Source organism: Antennarius striatus, chromosome 20 (assembly GCF_040054535.1).
Source record: "Antennarius striatus isolate MH-2024 chromosome 20, ASM4005453v1, whole genome shotgun sequence".
Classification (NCBI taxonomy): Eukaryota; Metazoa; Chordata; class Actinopteri; order Lophiiformes; family Antennariidae; genus Antennarius; species Antennarius striatus.
The window spans coordinates 3,916,626-3,924,404 of NC_090795.1; the positions used below are offsets into that span (position 1 = coordinate 3,916,626).

The 7,779-nt window shown below is 43.1% G+C and overlaps 1 protein-coding gene across 2 annotated transcripts in view; it reads right to left on the reverse strand.

Annotated features, from left to right (window-relative positions):
* gli3 (GLI family zinc finger 3) overlaps nucleotides 1-7,419 on the reverse strand; it is an 80,840-nt gene extending 73,421 nt beyond the window's left edge. Inside the window, exon 1 of one of the 2 annotated variants that reach the window (XM_068343916.1) lies at nucleotides 6,793-7,419. The gene's annotated coding sequence lies outside the window, so the exon portion shown is untranslated. The remainder of the gene's footprint in view (nucleotides 1-6,792) is intronic. The other variant, XM_068343917.1, reaches the window with a different exon arrangement.
* Between the last annotated feature and the right edge of the window lie 360 nt (nucleotides 7,420-7,779).

Genomic DNA, 7,779 nt, shown 5'->3' on the forward strand with positions numbered 1-7,779 from the left:
GAATAGGTTATTCACACTGCTCCGCTGGGGCCGTTATGAGTCTGACCTGCATGGATTGGTAAATTTGGGAGAATTTATTTCTTACGTGGATGATATAGAAAGAAAACAAGCTGCTGCCACCACCCCCAAAAAAGGCAATTTCAGCAACACACACACACACACACACACACATTCACACACTCATTCACTCGCTGATAATGCAAGGCAGCAAAGCACACCGGAGACCTGTCTTGTAAATCTCTTTGTGAAAGCAGCTTTGGGGGGTAGACAGGGGCTTACATACTGAGCCCTGAGGTAGAGCTACAGACTCCACTCCCTCTAAACCCCCCAATGGTCTTCCTTTCCTCTCCCACACACATACTTTGCTCTCTCATCTTTCCTCCTCCTCACTTTTCTGTCTACCCCACATTTCATCCTACTTTCGTGGCCCTCTCTCACCTTTTGCCTTCACTCCCTCCCTCCCTGCCTTCCCCCTCTTTCCTCCCTTTTTTCGTCCCAGCCCGGGCTCCAGAGCACTGGTCCTTAGCCCTGCAGGCTCCCGTGGCGTTGCGGTGACTAATGTCCTGCCTTTGCTCAGACAATGAGTTTGAGAGTGAGCCGGGAAAGTGTTGAGGAGGGGAAAAGACTCCAGCACCTTTGACAAATGGAACCCCTCGCACTCCTGTGCCCACTGAGGGAGGCTTTACATTGTCGCGCTCCACGCTCCACGTCCTCTGAGGGACGGCTGCAACCCACAAAGCCACATCTGGGGTAATATAATGAATTCTTTGGGAAGTCCAACCTGGCTTTCTTCATGAATAAGATATATTTCCAAAGCATGTCGACCCCTCTTAATAAAAACACCAGCCTGGCAGGAATAGCCAAAGCCGTTTTAGGGCCCCATGTACACGTTAATATTTCTGTTTCTCTATAAATTTTCTCGGGCCCACTTCTTTCCAGGCCTGTCACCTAAAGGCCAGCCCTGCAAGGTAAAGGACCCATGATGACAAACCGTCGTTAAAAACGGCTGGGGTCCCCCTCTTTCAAGGAACTCCAACTCTTGGATGCCCCCCCCCCCACACACACACACACACCCTACCCCCTATGCAACCCTGAAAGGAACTGGGCTTTGTCTGAGGAGCAACTCCCCCACCACCACCACAACCACCATCACAAACCCTCGCTCCCCTCCTGAAACCCTGTTCCTCACTCCCTGTGGAGTATTGTTAAAACACAGCCCCCTCTCTTTTCGTGGCCTAGGCTCTTAAAACAGCATGCTTTGCATGAGAAAAAACGATTAGTCTTCAAATGCTGCGCTGTCAAAGGAGGACTCTTTCAGGTCGGGGCAGAAATTTGCTCAGATAGTAGAGTTCCCCCTTTTGTTTTTTGAAGATGAGGCATTATTACTAGTGCAGGGGTCTGTTAGCATTTACTGCAGAGGAGAACACACTTAGAGGGGTTCACAGGGGACACCCGTCGCCTCCTTCTCCACCTCGCCCTCAGTCCTCTGTAGACGGAAGTGAAGGAGCAAAGTGGGGGAAGAGGTCCTCATCTAAACATGTTTGGAGAGGAGAGATCATCTCCGGCTCTCTGCTTCTTTCAGGTTTTAACCTTAGGATTTACATTTGACATTTGAACAATGCACCCCCTCTTTGACCTGCAGCAGCAAGGCCCAGGGATAACCGAAAGACAAACAGCATGGGATTGCAAACACATGGGGTAGTATGACAATGCATAACTTAATCAATAGTAAGAGGACATGAATTGTGTTTAGTTATATACGTAGTTTTTTCTCTCCTCAGGTTCTGGTAGCGTTTATGGGGGAAATGGCGTGTGCTGATTGGTGTGTTGGAGTAGCCAGAGCCTGACTCATGGCTTGCCCATCAAGACGCTGGGGTAAGTGACAGATCATTGTTCACTGCCAGCAGCCGGTTCATCCGTCTCCCAATCACCATCCCGGGAAAAAAAAAAAGCACACATCCCCTCACGGATGCCACAACCGACTCCCATCAAACCCTGACACAATGCTACATCTGCAATAACAGCCCCATCCCTGCATGGGAAAAGTGTGTCTTTAGGCGCTGAACTTTAACGCACAGCCCACGAGCAAATGGACCCCGAAGCGAAGCACTTCGCCTCTTGCTGCCATACTTCACACCGCAGACCTAAAGACGTTTTTACAGCAGCTACAGCAAACAGAGGAGGGAATGAGCGACACCCACACACAGGCGTGACCTGTCCTGTTTCTCCTCGAGCATGTGAGAAAAGAAAACGCACGTCTTCCCACACCTGCATATTTGTAATAGCATTCTCCCCTCTCTCCACGACTGGCAACGGCGTCAATCCGTCAAACACCAAATTAATCGATCAAATCAGTTTATTTATCATTTAAGCAACTGATTTTGCTTGTTTTCAGTCTTCCTTTTCCCGCTTTTATGGCCGTCTTCAGCGCCTCTCTTTCTGGGAGAGCAGCTGATCAGAGTAATTGTCAGGTCTGGTTGGAGTTTCCAACAGTCCAGAGCCAAGGCAAAAAAAACAAAAAAAACAACAGCCTTCTCCCAGCTTCTTGCTGAAGCAACTTGAGCTCCCACTTTTTTCCTCCCATTTCTTATTTCTTCAGACAAATGAAAAAAATGTATTTTTGTGGCTTACACGAAGAGAGAGAGGAAGAGAAAAAGGGGGTAAAAGAGACCGAGGAAGTGCAAGAGAAGTGTGAATGAGCGTGTACGCACTGGGCGTGCGGGGCCGTTGTGTCAGTATTCTGTTTGGAAAAGCCTCAAGTGTATTAAGATTCCTGAGTGTGTGTAATATACATATCTAAAATTACAATACCATATCTTGAGTCTCACACTCTTCATCGCCACTTTCCTCCCCGCCGTACATATGCCTTATCCAAAGACATCACCCGGCTTGAAAGGTGCCTTTAGCAGGCTCCTTGAAGTGGGGAGCGGGGGTCCCGCTCTGGGACAATGATGGGTGAGGTGGAGGGGATCCGGGGGGAGCAGGAACACATAGCATATTAAATCTGCTGGCGGAGCTGGGTCGTCCTCGTAGGAGAGCCGGAGAGCCAGATCTGAGGCATGCCCTGAAGGGATGGCTGGGCCTGGGGATTAGGAGGCCAAGGAGAATCCCTTGCACACACGAAGACCCCTTCTTGTCTCTGCTCACACGCAAATGCATCCAGACGTTTTGACGCTTCTCAGGTTTGCCATCTCAGCCCCGGCTTTTCAGCGCTCTCCTCCGAGCCCCCACAAACAACGCCGCGGCGCACATATTTCCATCCGCTCTCATGCAAAGCTTCTTTTTTTTTTCTTCTTCTCCTCCTTCAATCCCTATCTTGGTCTGACTTGTCCTCTTTCTTCACCCCCCCTCCCCATGTGTCTGTTCCATTTGATGTCAACATATCAAAGTGTCACATCATCAAAGTGGAAGATTTCTTTTGGGGGCCCTATCTACTCAACTCCACCAGTTATATGCAAGGGAAGCAACAGCTAATCAAATCACACAGGGAACTACTCCAAACTCAAACCGGTCATGTGGTTGTTGTGTATTTTATAACTTATGCAATTCTTGTAACTTCCACAGAAACAAAACAATGGATCTATTTAGAAGGAGAAAAAACTGCAATACCCACAAGCCCACACTTAGCATCAACCACAATCCTCATTATCTTAAAACGAATCAACTTCCTCACATTAGCCCTGCGTTAACAAAACGTTTGCTAAATCTTCCAGGGCTTCAGGTCGCAGCATTAGCACAACAACGCAGCTCATTAGGGCCTCTTGCATTCAAACCTGATAGCAGGTATTCTTCCTGCTTGGCGTAAGAAAGGCCCCAGGACAGAACCTGCCTTTAGCTATGCAAGGCCCCTAAAGAGAGGCGAGGGCCATACCTCAAAAATTAATAGCATGTCATCTCCTTGCATTAACCCCTGCAGCCTTGCCAGGTCGTTGGGTCACGGTTGCACCGGGTTGGAATTGCAATGCATAATTTTACTTAAAGCAGGGCTTTAAAAATTTGAGATAAAACAGTGCGCTGCCGCTATCTGACGAAGTGACTCCTGCAGAGGGGAGCATTATCCGCCTGCTCCTCATGCATGGAGCTGAAGGAGCACAGAGCGGCAATGATACATCTCTGGCTGGCTACAGTAAGTGAATGGCTCTGAGCTCTGCATCTCATTCCAGCAGATTAGCATCTTAAACACTGCTGCATTCATCACTGCTGCTGAATCATAATGAGACAAAGTCCTCTTTTTTTTTTTTGGTAAAGGTGCACCTGTTTGACATCAATATCCCCCTTTGGTAGTTTTCCTTTATGTAGAATGTAATAGCACCGAACAAGTGTCCTCGTAAAATAATCAAACAGATTTATTGTTCAGGAAATCAAGGTTTTTTTTCTTATGTCTAAGAAATTTTCACATATTTTTTTAAATCTACCAGAATCAGTATTTTGTGTCAAACAATATTAATGAAGTTACATATAGTTCTATTAAGTTATCACACGTAATGTTTAATTAATCAATGAAATTTGATTAAATCATATTTTAATGCTCGGAGAAAATATGTGACGTTTAATATTTTGCTTACACTTCAAAATTAAATAAATTAGATGCTGTCATAAATTTGGCCTTAAATATTATTAATATGGAATAATTTCAAAAGGTACATTCAGGTATGTCTTTTATTTTAAAATGATGACCACTTCACAAATTACAAAAATTAAACATATGGAGACTTGAAATTATTTCATCTCAATTTAAAAATACATACGTTCAAAGATTTTGTTCATGATATTTAAAGTATAAAATATTGGGCCTAAAATCACAGATGTTTCCTGCCAGCTTATTATTTCAACATTAAGCACAAACCTTTCGATATTAAGTGGATAAATTTCCTATTTGTAGGCCGGATTAAATTATATTTTCTTATCTTAAATTAAATAAAGGATATATATTAAATAATAGTTTATATCACAGCTCCTTTTTAATTTTATTGAACAAATGTAATTGACACCTGCACAAAAGAAAAAAAAAACTCTGCCAAAAGCCAAACCCCGAGCGAAGATGACTGATGGGTCAACCTCATAAAAACACCACTACAGATTTTCATCAGTGTGAACTTGTACTGTTAAGCATCTTATTTGGTGCATTCACTCAGTGCTCCGTCTCAAGGCGGGCAGACCGCCGTTAATAATTTGCCAAGTGTCAAAAAAAAAGGAGGATTTGAGCTGCGCCGCATGACTGAGCACCTCGGACCCTCGTACTCTGTATGAAACCCGAGAGCAGACAAGCAGATAAAATGTGGAACAGCTGGTCGGGACAGGAGGGAAAGTTTCAAACAAATATCCACACATGTGGAGGCTCGGGGGGCTCCACAACGTTTTCATGTCCCAGACCCCCAAATCGAACACAAGGACTTCTGTTGGAGGAATTCCTCTTTTTTCATCCTGCAGAGGTTTGTGTAAAAGTTTATTTTAAAAGAGAGCAGGACAAACATGTGACGGCATTATTCCATCTGTTTTTATTCTAATAATTCCAGTAAATTCCAATAAACTGAATTACATTAACTCAACACTATTTCTAATTTTGCTTGGGGCCCCATAAAATTCCCCACAAGGACCCCCGTGGAGCCGCAGACCCCGCTCTAATGGGCTTAAATTTCTCTGAGCACATGCACATGCCTTCATGAACACTATATTGTGTCCTCGAACATTTTACTTTTTTTTAAGTTAAGCACATAAGAATTTCAAAAATGTTCCGGTGCCAATCAAATATCCCAACAAGAGCTAAATGATGTTCTGCTTTTAGGTGCTCTGCCATATTTCCACATGTTGAACACATGTTTCTGCAGAATACAAAGCAAAAACACACACTGTCACCTTCTTTAATATCTGTAGAATTCCAGTACAAAATCTGAAATTCATCGATCATAAAAATCTTAATAACAAAATTTAATTTGTGCATCATAAAGGCCTCAAATTGACTTTTAAGAGTTGAAAATTTTGAATGACAATGATTTAGAAATGTTTCAGTTGTGCACTGGTTGTAAAGTTAAATATGCTTGCATGTCAAAGGTCAAAGCGAGGGTCAGCCAGAGGCATGGATAAAAAAATAAAAAAATAAAACTGTAGAACTGCTGAAGCAACCGAATCATGACAAACACTTATAATGCAATAAAGCATATTAAGAAATATGAAAAAGAACCCCCACCCCCCCACCACACGCACACACACACACACACACACACACACACACACACACGCACGCACACCACGCGCGTTTCTCCGAGGCAAAAGTCCAATAAAGTTTCCTGTCTGCAGAAGTTCATTAAGTTTCATTTCAGAACTCTCAGCAGGATTTCACACTTTACAATTTCCTCTATTGTTCAAACAAGTCTTTCACCTCCGCTAAACTTTTTATGCGTTTTCAAACTGGATTTAAAGTTCACTTTTACGCATCTGTCGGTCGGATACGCGTCAAAGTGTTCCAAACAGGGTATCCAACACTCTAAGCAGCCTGTTTCATAGAGAATAAATCACACCCGGAGTTTGATTCCAAATTTCCATCGCTGCTTCTTTTTCTTTTTTCTTTTTTTTTCACAAGTTGCTGCCGCTTTTGCTTGTCTTTTATTCAACTTCACGCCCGCATCTCAACTTCTATGAAATCCCATCGTTTTGAAATCCGGATTCACAAAAGTCTCTTGGACTAAACTTTGAACAAAAAAAAAACAAAACAAAAAAAAAAGCGCGACAGAAGTATCCCTGCGTGAGTTCACTCACTTCTTTCAGGGTGGGTTCCCACCTTGTAATTCTTACCTTAAATCTTCACAGAGTAAGAAAATTGTCTTCTTTCTTCTTCTCTTTCCAAAATTGCAGATGTGCGTCTGGAGTTGCCTGGGACTTTTTTTTTTTTCTTTTCTTTTCTTTTTTTTTTTTTTTTTTTTACGCAGCAACTCCAACTCCAAAACGGCACTGCCAGACTTTTTTCTCTTGACTGTCTTTCTCCTCCTTCTCACAGTTTGCTGTGTTCAACCACCGCCGGACTAACACCATTAGCGTGCCCGATACTATCTGCCGATAGCAGACCGCAGATGTGCGCAAAAACAACATAAGCGCCAGAGTAGCGCATGGAGACTTGTTATTTCATTTAGTGCGCTTTTTCGAGGGGGAAGAGAGAGGACGAAGTGTGGGACTACAGCTGCTCCTTCCCTCGCTTGACTCCTCCCTCCTTTTACTCACTGCCTCCCTCCTTTTTTAATTTGGTGTACCCCTTTCTTCCTTCCTTTCTCCTTCTCTTCTGTTTTTCTCTTTGAGAATTTTTTAAAAAACTTTGAGTCCATTTTGGCCCCTTTCCTTTTATTCTTTTTTCTTTCCTTATTTTTTTCCTCTCTTTTATAAATTAGGTGCACAAGCCAACATTAAAATCCTGATAGGCCTTTAGAGCACAGTAGAAAGTCCAAAAAAAAAAGAGGCGTTCAGGGACACAAATGTCAAATTTTGGTTAGTTTTATAATTATTTCCTCTTTGCTTCTCCTTTTCTGTGCATAAAACATAATTAAGAAAGTGGACAAAGGAGGGTAAAGAACTTTATCGTGCTTTATAAAAAGTTGGCACATTTTAAATTTTATTGTGGATTGAAATACAAACTCATCATCAAATGCCTGCTAAGTCAAAGAAATTTGCTTTCAAAAATCATCACAAAAGACAAAAACCCACTCAGGTTTCAGTAACTGTTTGATCCAGTTAGACCTACTCTCTCTCTTAAATGCTCCAATTTGCATTACGAAGTGATCCGGTTCAAGT